The sequence below is a fragment of the Leptonychotes weddellii genome, chromosome 11 (assembly GCF_054177405.1).
Source record: "Leptonychotes weddellii isolate Sample4059 chromosome 11, ASM5417740v2, whole genome shotgun sequence".
NCBI lineage: Eukaryota > Metazoa > Chordata > Mammalia > Carnivora > Phocidae > Leptonychotes > Leptonychotes weddellii.
This window is the reverse complement of record NC_138379.1, coordinates 10,598,714-10,613,075: the sequence shown is the minus strand read 5'-3', so window position 1 is coordinate 10,613,075 and position 14,362 is coordinate 10,598,714. Positions and strand designations below refer to the sequence as shown.

The 14,362-nt window shown below is 45.0% G+C and overlaps 2 pseudogenes; one reads left to right on the top strand and one right to left on the bottom strand.

Moving 5' to 3' along the window:
• Positions 1-1,720: 1,720 nt before the first annotated feature.
• Positions 1,721-14,362, bottom strand: part of LOC145716233 (olfactory receptor 9I1-like) — an 18,811-nt pseudogene continuing 6,169 nt past the window's right edge.
• LOC115937059 (U2 spliceosomal RNA) lies at positions 7,732-7,836 on the top strand (annotated as a pseudogene).

Below are 14,362 nucleotides of genomic sequence, written 5' to 3'. Positions count from 1 at the left end.
GAGGGCGCCTGGGTGGCTCAGTTGGTTAAGCGACTGCCTTCGGCTCAGGTCATGATCCTGGAGTCCCGGGATCGAGTCCCGCATCGGGCTCCCTGCTCGGCAGGGAGTCTGCTTCTCCCTCTGACCCTCCTCCCTCTCATGCTCTCTGTATCTCATTCTCTCTGTCTCAAATAAATAAATAAAATCTTTAAAAAAAAAATGGTGCAGAAGAAAGCCTGTGATAAACTCATTTATACTAGGATGTGAGTGGTTGACAATAGCTATACATCACTGAACAACAGCTACTGAGAATTAAGCGTTTGCATCTTATTGGATGATTTTTCAGCTGGGGCATTTGAGGCCTCCGTGGAATCTGGGAGAGAAGATATTTAATATTTCTTGTGGTGTCTTTTAGAGCTCACAAGTCATAGTCATGTAACTTATTTCCCTGCATGGTGGGGAAAAATAAGGATTCTCCAACTGGAAAATGATTTCATAAACATTGCTTCCCTGCCTAACAGATTTGATACGCACTAAAGATCAAACAGAAGTCAAGTCTAGGCGGATGTTTCATGGAAACATCATGAAATCCAGCACTGTGGTCAGTGACTTGTTCAACTTTCCAACTTTCTGAGAAGGGTGGGAGAAGGAATGAGCTCATCCTGGCCTGGGTTATAAACCTTGAGTGCTCTCATCAGCCCTCAGATCATGGGCAGTTAGAGCACATGTGTCCCAGGCTGTTTAATCAACCAAAAATTATGAGAGTTTGGTATAAGGTGGCCAAAGGTTTATTTTGCCACAGAAGTGTGTTGGAAAAATAAAACCTACAATAGGTCCATCTGGAAACAACTGAAGTGTCCATCGATGGATGAATGGATAAAGGAGCTGTGGTGTACATGTATGATGGAATATTATTCAGCCGTTAAAGGAGGAAATCCGTTATTGTGAGAGCATGGGTGGAGGGCATCATGCTGAGTGAAATAAGCCAGACAGAGAAAGACACGGACAGTGTGATCTCACTTACATGTGGAACTAAAACAAACACAAACCAAAACCCTAACAAACTCATGGAAAGGAGATGAGATGTGAGGTCACCAGAAGGGGGGAAGGAGGAATTGTAAGAAGCTGCCAAAAGGTAGACTTCCAGCTCCGAGAGAGGTAAGCACTGGGGACGCACGTGCAGCCTGGGGACAGGAGCTGACACCGCTGTCTGGCACATGGGAAAGTTGTCAAGACAGTAAATCCTGAGAGGTCTCATTACAAGGAAAAACTCTCCTTTTCCTTCCTTTGCTTTCTCTCTTCATTGTATTTCTATGAGGCGATGGGCGCTAACTAAACTTCTTGGGGTAATCATTTCATAGTGGGTGTAAGTCAAACCATCATGCTGTACACCTTGAACTTATACGGTGATGTCTGTTAATTATATCTCAATAAAACTGAAAAAAAAAAAAAAAAAAGGAACCACTGCTGAAGGAGAGCCGGCGACCTCACACTGACATGCATAACCGACCCCAAGGCATTTCTTTGTCATGTCGTTGCAAACCAGAGAAAGCATCCTAATGGATCAGCACCAGTTTGGGGACAAGCACTAGGGAACCACCCGTCTAGTCTGGGATCTGCTCCTCCATTTTGTAGGACGGGGGACCCCAGGCCCAGGGAAGGGAAGTAAGCTCTCCAGGTCACAACCTGTGATGTGTCTGGCCGGGTGCGGCGCGATCCTGTAGCTCACAGCCAGAGGACACTAGTGGTTCCTTCTCTGCAGGTGCATCCTCACCTGAGGGGCTCTGTACATGGACAGCAGCTCAGCCATGGGCTCAGACTCTGGGGAGCTCATCCCACCAACCACCCCCGGGAGCCGTGGCCGGGGGCCACAGCGGAAGTTGGGCGTGGGCCGGGGCTGGTTGGACAGCAGGGCCAGGGTGCTCGCCAGGGCCCGAGACCCTGAGATACAGGAATCACAGACCGGCAGTCCCACGGTGATGTTGGGCAGGAAGGCTGGGTCCTCTTTCGCCTCGGATACAGCGAAGAGAAGGCCCAGGACATTCAGGAAAAAGCGGGTGTTGAACCTTCGAGAGGGTGAAGGACGGGGGGCAGTTAGGATTGGTCAGTAGCATTCTGCTGAGCCACATAAAACCGCCACAGAGGGTGTGTCCTTGCAAGGAGCGCGGCGAGGTGCGAAGGGAGACTGAATTTAGATGTACGCTGGCGGAAGGACGGAAGCCTTGGGGGAAAGACAGCCATGCACCAGTTCCCATACACGGAGAAAGGCAGGCAGCTTCCCAGAGGTGGACAAGGGCACACACAAAGTGACAGACATTCAGACACTGACACACGCTCACAAGCACACACACAGACACATTCACAGACACTCACATAGGCACAAACACACATACAGAGACACACACACAAACACACACAGAGACACACACACAAAGACACACACACACACGGACACACACACACATACAAACACACATACAGAGACACACACACATACAGAGACAAACACACACAGAGACACACACAAACACACACAGAGACACACAAACAGACACACATACAGATACACACAGAGAGACACACAGAGCCACACACACAAACACACACAGAGACACACACACAAAGACACACACAGACACACAGACACACACAAACACACACAGACACACACAAACACACACAGAGACACACACAGAGACACACACACAAAGACACACACAGACACACACTCAAACGCACATACAGATACACACAGAGAGACACATACAGAGACAGACACACACACACACACACACACAGACACGCAGACGTGCAGAGAGGCTGACCGCAGTGCAGCACTCAGCTGACAAACTGGCAGAGCGGAAGTGACAGATGCACGGCACACACACACACACACTCACAACACATGTGTACAGCACACACATGCAAGCACACATGTGCACATCACACACGCACGGCACACATGCGCAGCACACACACACACACACAGCACACACACACTGCGGTGGGAGGCTCCGATGCAGAGACAGGCGCTCAGGTGTGGATGAGGTGCGCACACGCACACACATCACACACACAGCACACACATGCAAACACACAGCACACACCAGCGCGCACACACACAGCACACACACACAGTGCACACACACAGCACACACACAGCACGCACACACACACAGCACACACACGCAAACACACAGCACACACACGCACACAACACACACACAGCACACACACACAGCACATGCACACACAGCGCACATACACACACACAGCACACACAGCACACACACAGCGCGCACACACGCACACACATCACGCACACACATCACGCACACAGTGCACATGCACACAGCACACACACATCACACACACACAGTGCACACACACACACGCACACACACATCACACACACACACAGCGCACACGCCCTGCGGTGGGAGGCTCCGACGCAGAGGCCGGAAGCCGGGTGCACAGCACACAGACGGACACGCCCTTGCAGAGACAGACGGCCAGAGACACAGGTAGAGAGCCCTGAGTAGGTGTGCAGACGCATGCTGGAGTGCCCCTGACAAACACGTAGGCAGGAGGAAGACAGACAGATGTGGGGAGCGGAGTGACATCGGGTCTGGCTACAGACTTCCTGGGCACCTTTCTGGAAAGACCTTGCAGGCTCCCAGCCTGGAAGGCGGTGAGGGCCCAGTGCAGCCCTGGGAGCAGCTCAGATACCTGTGGAAGCCAGGCAGGCACAGATGGGTGCAGACAGGCACCGGCCTGGGGCTGCCTTCCCCTTGGGCCCCCTGCACAACCCCTACGTGCGTCTTCCCACAGCTCTGGTGCCAGGACGCTGAAGCCATTCCCAGCTGCAGAGCTCTTCTCACCTTCGAACCAAAGGAACATTAGCATTGTGCAGAGAGAGAAGGGGACTTGCCTTGGGTGATCAGTGACTCAGGGACGGCCGGGACCAGAACCTAGTCTGGCACCCAGTGCTCAGAGCCAGTGCTGTCCCTGCCCAGGGGCCCTGGACGCTGGGTGACAGGTCTAGCGCCCCCAGCTGCCTGCAGTGATCAGGAAGGCGTCCCTCCCCCGCCCTCCCTCACTGGGTGGCCATACCTCCCTAAGGATCAGGAGTCCTCCCACCGCTGGCACAGCGGCTGCCCCAAAGGCTGCTGGAACCTTGCTTGTGGCTGATCCAGCACCACGTGTGAGGGCGTCACAGCCCCGATGAGCACGTTTCCTTTGGTGGAGAAGCCGTCTGAGGGCCTGGACATTGGCAGGTAGCCAGGAGCGTGGACAGCGTCCCCCGTGGGCACTGCCGAGAGCAGGGCCACAAGGATAACTGGACAGGCCATGGAGGCTGTCCTTTCCTGAGGGCGTGTGGCTGGGGGTCCTTGTTGTCAGACCGCCTGGGCCGGGCCTCCTCCTGGAGGCTCTGGGCACATCTGCTGAGTCTTCACGGGACCCCAGAAAGAAGGTGAGTGAGTGTGGCTGAGCTCCTGGCCTTTGCCCTACGTGCCTACTCTTTCAGAGTCGTGCAGGGCTCTGCGACCCGCTTCCGGGCCTGGCTTGCAGCACCCTGATCCCTGCGTCGCTTGTCCTCACAGCTACTAACTGTCCTTGCTTGCTGGCTGAGGACCCGGCAGAGACGGGTCCACTACCTGAGAGCAAGAGGGGTGCCCTGCCCACCGGCACCTCCTCTCTTCTGGGGACCTGCCGTGGGGGCTTGTGTTTATGAAGTTGTCCACCTTCCTGCCCCAGGGCCCCTGGGCCTGCTCACACCCCATAATCTTCAAAGCCAGAATTACCGCCGTGATGCACAGGGGAGGCTGAGGCCTCCAGGGTCAGGCTGAAGCAGTGAAGCAGCCTGTTGAGTCTGTGGCTGCAGACCTCAGTGTCCCCGGGGAGGGTACACTTGACATCATGCTCACAGAGGGACACAGCCAGGGCGGGCTGGCCTTAGGGTTCGGCTTCAATCTGTTTGTGGCCTGAATACTATCCCATCTCTTAGGCAATTCACTTCCTCTCTCTGGGACCTCTGTTTTCTCCTCCGTGACAGGAACACATGGCTTCCGCAGGTGGTCTCGAAACTCTGTTTCAAGAGCACAGCCTTCCACAACATGCTAGCAGAGCTCCGTGCCTAAAATCAGGTGGGTGGGGACACCCTCTGTGACACCTGCTGGGTCCCCTGCACCTCTCGGTGCTTTCTTGGCTCCTGGAGTCCTCCTCCTGCAAGGAGCACAGTTTGATGCCTCGGATGAGTCACCTCTGAGGCTCCGTTCAAGTCTGAGTCTACTTTCCAAGCCGGCATGATGGGGCGAGCATGGGGACTGTCCTAACTCCTGACCAGGGAGGCACTGGGGCAGAGGAGAGGCCAGGGGAGTGCAGCCCCCGTCTCAGAGGTGGGCTTTGGGATCATGCCCTCTGCACCGGGAAGACTAGTGACACCGAGGGACAGGAACGACTGATAAACTGAGAACTGGCTTCATGAGCCGGGCAGACATTCAATCACAGGCCTCTCCTCTCCTGAAGGCGGGCGCCATGGGGCCTTCCTCACTCAGCTCACTTGGCTGTTGAGAAGCCGAAGTGTGGTAATCAGGGATTCGAAAGAGCCCTGTAAGTTGTCAATGCTTTGAGAAACAAGGGAGGGCCCTGCCAGGATTGCAAACAGAGCCCCCACAGCGTGTCAGTGGCCGCTCTCAGGCTGGGGGACCGGGCTGGGCAGGGCTGTGCCCCCATCGGCCTGCAAGGGGCGCTAGGGAGCAGGAAGCTTGAGGGCCTGGAGATCCGGGTCCAAGAATTTAAACGTGGCAGGCCCCCTGCTTCTTAAAGTTTTATTGAAACACAGCTGCAGTCTTTGGTTTCGATATTGCCTGGGGCTACTTTCTCAGGAGGATGCAGATCTGAGTAGCTGAAGAGGAGACCGGTCAGCGGGAAGGTCTAGAATATTTACCATCTGTTTGTGGAAAAGCTTGTTGGATGCTGCTTTAAAACTAGCTTTCACTTGATAAGAAATACAAGGCTGAGTGACATGTGTGAGTTTTCTATTGGTGAGTAATTAATTGCCACAAAGTTAGCAACTTAAATTTGACACAAATTTATTATCTCATAATTTTCCAGAAGCAGGAGTCAGACAGACAGTGGCTTATCTGTGACCTCTGGGCAGGGTCTTCTGTGACTGGAATCAAGGCTCGGGGTAGGGCATCCATCTGTCGAGGATGGCATCCATCTGTCGAGGATGGCATCCATCTGTCGAGGATGTCATCCATCTGTCGAGGATGGCATCCATCTCTCGAGGATGGCATCTCCAGAGGCGAAGGCCTCCTACAGGCCCCATCTGGTTGTGGGTAGAATTCGTTGTGTGGCAAGTGTTTGACCGTGGTGCCCATTTCCTTGTGGGCTGTAGGCCAGGGCTGGTCTTGAGCCCACCCTCAGGTGCCCGCTGTGTGGCCCCCCATCTCACAACATGGCAAGGTGAGCAGGAGAACATCTCTGCTGCTTTGGCTTTCTCCTGTGGGCTCTCTCCATGAAGTCGGGCTCACTCAGGATAATCTCCCTTTTGATGAACTTAGAGTCAGCTGATTAGGGACCTTACTTATACGTTCACAATCTGGTAAGCTAATAATGGGAGTGTTATCACATCATATTCACGGGTCCGACCCTCCTTTTAGGGAAGAGCATTACCCAAGGACATGGATCATTAGTGGTCATTTTAGAATTCTGTCTACTGCAGATGTCAGCAGCCAATCAAACACTTTTAGAGTATAGAATATTTATAACAGAGCTATCAGGGTCTGAAAAAGAAAGCGGACTGTTCTAGATTAAAAGAATGTTAAAAAAAATAAAAATCAAATGCAGTGCTTGAACTTAGAATGGATCCTGATTAAATTCATACAAATAATAAAATCTATTCCTAGATAAAAAAGAACTACGAATGCGGACTACATATTAAATTATGTGATGGTATAATTGGTCATTTTCTCAGGGGTGGTAATGGTATTATAATATTACGGTTGTGTGGAAGAATATCATTAATCTTCATAATACTTTTAAAAAGGCATTGAAGTATAACACACATTCAAAGAAATGAATATCATATGTGAATTTTCACAGTCTTAACACACCTCAGTCACTAGCCCAAGTTCAAGATTAAACACATCACCAATGTCTGAAACTCTCTGTGCCCTGTTCCATTCACCACCCCCAATTCTAATGGCTTTGATTAGTTTGCTTGCTTTTGTCCTTTTTACATCTGGATTCCTATAGCATGTAGTCATGTATGTCTGATCTCTTTCATTCAGGTTATGTTAGTGTGAGTCATCCAGATTGCTGCAGATCACCGTCACTGTTTTGATAGAATACCACTTCCTCACACAGGGGTTGAATAAGCTGTAAGAGATTTTTGCTGAATGGAGGGTATTCTTCATTCTATTTTTCTTCATTGAACTGTATAAATAGTTCAGCCCCTGTATTTTCATATGTGCCTTTTTTTTGGCCTCCAGTTGGAATATCTTACTTTGACCCATTTTTCTAAGACAAAATTATAAAATTTTGATTTTTTGAATGTTTCATCAAATTTAAATGATCACAATATACAAAAATATCAAATCATTATATTGTACACCTGAAGCTAATATCATAATTGTGTTTCAGTTATATCTCAATAAAAATGTAAACACAGCAAAATTACTGATTTCATCTGTTACTTCACCCCAGTTCAGAATATAATTTTAACCAATTAAAATTTGGAGGTCCATTGCTTCTCGGCCTTTTGGCTAAGATCATGTGTAATATCTGTTCTTATCAGTTTAAAATTTGGAGGTCCACCAAAATTTCAGGATTATGTCTTGTGCACTATTTTTACTTGTTCATTTTGTTTAGTTTTTTTCTTTCCTAGGGAGGGGATCGATTTCAGTGACTTCCATTTGTAAGATTTGTTTCTAATACTTGGAATTCATGGGGCGTCTGGCTTAGTCAGTGGAGCACTGGACTCTTGATCTCCAGGTTAATGAGTTCAAGCCCCACCTTGGGTGTAGATTACTTAAAAATAAAATCTTTAAAAAAAAACCTTGGAATTTGCGAAAGTCTTCAAGAGTTGAAGGTTCTTGCCCTTTATTCATTACATGCTTTGATTAAAGATACAAGATTTCTAACTGCTTTAAATGAATACAATGAAAAAATTGAGAACATTGTAACAAATGAGTTCAATATTATGCAGATCCCTAGGTTGATTGAAAGTTAGTCTTTTGGGGCACCCGGGTGGCTCAGTCTGTTAAGCATCTGACTCTTGGTTTTGGCTCAGGTCATGATCTCAGGGTCATGGGATCAAGCCCTGTGTCAGGCTCTGTGCTCCGTGGAGAGTCTGCTTGAGGATTCTCTCTCCCTCTGCCCCTCCCTCCACTCATGTTTTTTCTCTCTCTCAAATAAATAAATAAATATTTAAAAAAATAAAAAAAGAATAGTTTTTCAAAGGCTTATGTGCTTCCACAATCCTATGGATAAGAAGCAGGAAAGAAATGAGCTACCATACAGAAGGTTCTTGGTTCTGGTTTTTTGGTATTCCATCCCACTGTACTCAAAAACTTTGTAACTCCATTTCTCTAATTGTGTTTATATGGAAATATTTGTAAATTTTAACAAATACAGTTTCTATTTTGATGGAAAAACCATCATAACTTATTTGGCTGCAGTTCTAAATTATGCGTATTACAACTGATTCCAAACATATTTCCATTCCATAAGTTCCATAATTCAATAAGAACATTACTTTTATCATGATGCTGTGCTTCACTAAAATTTGTGTTTTGGGGGCACCTGGGTGGCTAAGTTGGCTAAGCGTCTGCCTTCGGCTCAGGTCATGATCCCAGGGTCCTGGGATCAGGCTCCCTGCTCAGCAGGAAGTGGTTTCTCCCACTCCTTCTGCTCCTCCCCCCTGCTTGTGCTCTCTCTCTCTCAAATAAATAAATAAAAAAATCTTTAAAAAATTTGTATTTTTACTATAACCAAAACCAGAGCTGTGGTCTTCCAGTTTGATATTTTATGCTGAAGTGTTTGCAATAATGTCAGATATTTCATCTCTGACAGAATGAACTTTCAACAGCTTTATTTTGATGAATTGGATAGAAAGAGTTATTAGAATAACAAATGATTTTCTGTCTGAAGTGTTTAATGACACTGATATAAAACTATCATCCTCTCACTCTGTGTAAAATTGTTCTTTTCTCCTGGAGCCAATGCGTTACCAAGTATTGCTTTAGTTCGTGTGTGTGTGCGTGCACGCGCACACAAAATTGGAATTAAATAAATGAGCTAAGTGACCTTTGATGTGACTGAAAAGTCTCGCTTCACAGAGTGAAATGCAAACACACCTGTGATTTTCAATCATTACTGTCTGGCACCGTCTTTGGAAGCAAGCGACGATGCATCTTCGCAGATTTGCGCCTTCTACTTTTCAAGTCCTCGCAGACATCACCACGACTCCACGGAGGGTGATAAATGCTGACGAACATCTTGTGCAGAATACACGTTCATCGTGGACTTTCCTATAACATGCAATTCTGTTTTTTTGTTTGTTTTTGACTTTGTCGCTACGGAAAGTGCTTATTGCAAAATATAAGAGTGATACCAAACGATAAAATATGTTGCTGTGGCTTTTGACCGTGCAAAAAGGGACCAAACCATGGTAACAAAAGCTTTCAGTCCGCTCTGCATATGCTCGACAGCAGCGCTTCTTAGTCTCTGTTTTGGGCACATTGTGCATTGATACCTCAGTGCCTGCCGGGGGACAACCTGTGGGCTTCCGCATGGGCCGCCGGACAACTGCCGGAGGCGCTGTGCTCGATGTTTCTCTTACCACCACCCTAGACCAGAGAAAGGAGCCCAGCGTAGATCCTTGTGTCTGAGTGCTTTGTTTTTCAAAGCGCGGGGCACCATGTGTGATGTCCTTGGACAAGAGATTTCAGTCCGGGAAGACTCAGGAAAAGAGAGATGAGATATGGCTGATTTGTCTTTCAGATTTAAATACATGTCAAAATGACAACTCCATTCACTGTACACGTATTCCACACACTACTAGGTCTGAGTGCGGCAGGAGCGGGAAGCGTAAAACGAAGGTCTACCGACCTATTAACTACAAATGTGAGAGACCTGGGACACAGGCTACACTGACTAGGGTGCCAGGACAACAGGTGTAAATAGAGGCTCTCCTGGGAAACCCTGAAGTTGTAAAAGTGCTTCTCTTTCCTTTCCTTCTTATCTCCCTCCCCTTCCTCCTTCTTTCCCTCTCCCTTTTCTTTCATTCTTTTTTCTTTTCTTTTCTTTCTTTTCCTTTCCTTTCCTTTCCCCTTCCTTCCTTCCTTCCTTCCTCCTCCTCCTCTTTCTTTCTTTCTTTCTGGATCTCTCTCTCTTTCTTTTTGAAACATTAAAGCTTTTCTTCAGGAGAACTGATTACCTGATATAGGGTTTTTGTTGTTGTTTTATGCCAACAGCACTTAATTGAGTATAATGTAAAACAGCAAAATACATTAATCTCAGGAGCACAACTCAATAAACTTGGGCAATATACATGTATTCATATAACCATCACACAGATCAACATATAGAAGATGTCTATACCCCAGAAAAACCCCTCCTGTCCCTGTCCACACCATCATTCTTCCCCCACCCTCCAGGGGCAACCACTGTTCTGATTTCTATTCCCAGAGGTTGGTTGTCTGTGTGAACTTTATATAAAGAAACTGTTTGATCTGGCTTCTTTCATTCCACATAGTATTTTTTGGGATTTGTCCATGTTGTTATATCATTAGTTCATCCCCTTTTAAATTGCTGAGTGTGGATGTACTACAGTTTGTTTATCCATTCCTCTGTTTATGCAGAGTTGGGTTGTTTCAGTGTTGAGCTATCGTGAACAAAGTTGCTGTGAACATTCATGTGAAAGTTGTTTCCGGTGAACATACGCATTCATTTCTCATTCATACTGAGGAGAAGGAATTACTGGGACTTAGGGTAGGTGGAAACTTAACTTCATAAGAAATTGGCAAATGGTTTTCCAAAGTCATGCAATTTTATACTGATCATGCCAAGTGTCAAAGAATATGGAGAAACCAGAACTGTCATATGTTGCAAATGGGAATGTCAAATGGAAAACCATTTTGGAAAATAGTTTGGCAGTTGTTTAAAACTTTAAACATACACCTACCATAAAACCCTGCCATTCCACTCCCAGGTATTTGCTCAAGAGAAATGAAATAAATATATTTACACAAAAAGTTGCGCACAAATATTCACAGCAGCTTTATTTGTATTAGGCAGAAGGTGGAAACAATTTAACGTCCTTTGACAGGTGAATAGATAAACAATTTCTGGTGTATTCATTTATTGGGATATTACTCAGCAATAAAAAGGAACTAATGACAAATGCAACAACATGGATGAATTTCAAAATAATTATGGTGACTAAAGCCAGATGAGAAAGGGTAAATGCTTTTAAATTGATTATGTAAAGTTCTAGAAAATTCAAACACACCTATGATGACACAAAGCAGATAAATGTTTGTGTGGGGATGGAGGGTGGAAGGCATGAATTACAAAGTACACGAAGAACCTTTTTGGGGTAGTGAATATATATATTCTTTATATTGATTGTGGTAATTGTGTGTGTGTGTGTGTGTGTATATATATATATATATATATATATGGGTATATATAATGTGTGTGTGTGTATATATATATATGGAAGACATACCAGATATACACATACTTCTCTAGAAAATATGAGAGGAAGGAATAACTCTAGATTTATTTTTTATTTTTATTATTTTTTTTAAAGCTAGCTTCATTGATGTTTTATGTAAAATAAGCAACACATATTCAAAGTGGTTTGGAACTCATGCAACATCATTCATATTCTGTTGGCCAAAGTGGGTCACAAGGCCACCCCTGATTCAAGGGGCAGAGAAGTATATTCTGACTCTCGATGGGAAGATAATTTGTAGCTATTTATTCCATCACAGAGTGGTTGCTCTAGGAATGATAATATACACCCTTAATTTATTACAGGCTACCTTGAGTTAATTTTATACCATTTAACTTTCAATGTAAAATCCTTATGAATGTAATTCCATTTATTCTCTCCCTTTGACCTTCGTGTTACTACTGTCACTTATTTTGTCTTTGTGTTATGAACTGTATCAGACATTGTAATTATTTTAATTTAAGCTGTCAATAGTTTCTTAAACATTTTGAAAAAGCAGTCCTTTATGTTCATATATATTCACTCTTTTTTTTAAAAAGATTTTATTTATTTATTTGACAGAGAGACACAGTGAGAGAGGGAACACAAGCAGGGGGAGTGGGAGAGGAAGAAGCAGGCTTCCTGCTGAGCAGGGTGCCTGAAGCGGGGCTCAATCCCAGGACCCTGGGATCAGGACCTGAGCAAAGGCAGACAATTAACAACTGAGCCACCCAGGCACCCCCATATATACTCACTCTTTATGGTTTTTTTTTTTTTTCCTTCCTATGGACCCAACTATCCTGGCACTATTTCTTTTATATTTTTATTTTAATATTTCTATTTGTTATTTCTTTATATTTATATTTTAATCATGTTTATGTAGTTTGGGTCTGCTGGCAACTTTTTCTCTCAGCTTTAATTTATCTGAAAATGTCTATTTAGTTGAATAGTCGTTCACTGTTGAATGCTATTTTCACTGGATATAGAATTCTGGGTTATTATTTGTCTTTTTTTTTTTCCTTTTTTTAGCATGTGAAAGACATCTTTCCATTCAAACGTTTCTATTGTTCCTTTTCTCTGTGCCTTTTTTTTTTAAAAAGATTTTATTTATTTATTTGAGAGAGAGAGAGAATGAGAGACAGAGAGCACGAGAGGGAAGAGGGCAGAGGGGGAAGCAGACCCCCTGCTGAGCAGGGAGCCCGATGTGGGACTCGATCCCGGGACTCCAGGATCATGACCTGAGCCGAAGGCAGTCGCTTAACCAACTGAGCCACCCAGGCGCCCCTTCTCTGTGCCTTTTTGTGCTACTCCAATTACATGTATGTTGGATCATTTGCTTTTTTCCAACTGTTTTTGGTTTTTAAATATTTTTTCCTCCCTCTGCTTCAGTTTGGATCATTTCTGTTGACTTGTATTTGTGTTTATTGACCCTCTATTTTGCTGTATCCAATCTGCTCCATTTCAGATACTGTGCTATATAGTTCTAAAACTTGTATTCTGTTAGATTTTTTTGTTTCTCTGCCTTAATTCCCCATCTGTTTACCCATTTAATCTTTTCTTCTAAATTCTTTAACATATTTCCACAGCAGTTATTGCAAAGTCATGTAATTCCAACATCTGGATCATCATGCATCTGTGTGAATTTTTCTTTTGGTTTTGAATCCTAGTCACTGCCTTTTTCATATGTAGTAACTTTTTTATTGTGTGCTGGACTTTCAGGATGGCATGTTGTAGATATTCTGTAAGGCAAATTACAAAAAGAACCATAATTATTTGCTGTTCTTTTCTGCTGGTTCAAAAAATCTTGTTATGAGGGCCCATACCAATGAATTTAGCTCAATTAATTTAAAAAAAAAATTTAAAAAAGATTTCATTTATTTATTTGAGAGTGAGAGAGCTTACTTGCCTGCAAGAGCGTGGGGAGGGACAGAGGGAGTGGAGAAGCAGACTCCCCCCTGAGCAGGGAGCTCGAGGTGGAGGGCTCGATCCCAGGACCCCAAATCATGACCTGAGACAAAAGCAGACTCTTAGCCAATTGAGCCACAGAGGCGCTCCACTAGCTCAATTTAAAGCCGAGTTCTCTAATTTTTCATTTAGAAACTTACAGTATTTGCTGTTATAACTTTATAGAACCTTTTAAATTATTTCATGTATAAGAATTCTCTTGGTTGAATTTGCAGTTGACCTATCTTGGTACATATGTATCTAACCCTAATAAAACTCCACTAATAGATCTGGAGAAAATCAGGGTTGGTAGTACTTGAGCAGGAAGAGAATCAGCTTTGCTTTGCAGGGCAAGGTAACAGCAAGGTTGTGACTAGGTCTTCCTGCAGGGCAGGAAGCTCCATTATACAGAGAAAGAGATGGTACCTGAGCTAGCAAGGGAGGCTCAGTGGAGTTGAGCTGTGAGGGACTCAGAGCCACCCAGAAGGGAAGATTATTCTCTTTCTCATTCTTTTTCAATTAGTGCCACAGTTTTAAGCCTAGGTGGATAAGAAACTCAGTTCTGGGCTGTAATCCAATTGGCAATATAATTTGGCATCCCACAGTTCAAATGTTAGGCTTCTTTTTTTATTATCAGCCTAATGCTGAAAGAGTAAGATGTTTTTATTTTTTTTAAATGTTTTACATGAGTTACCTCATTTGAGTTTTTTT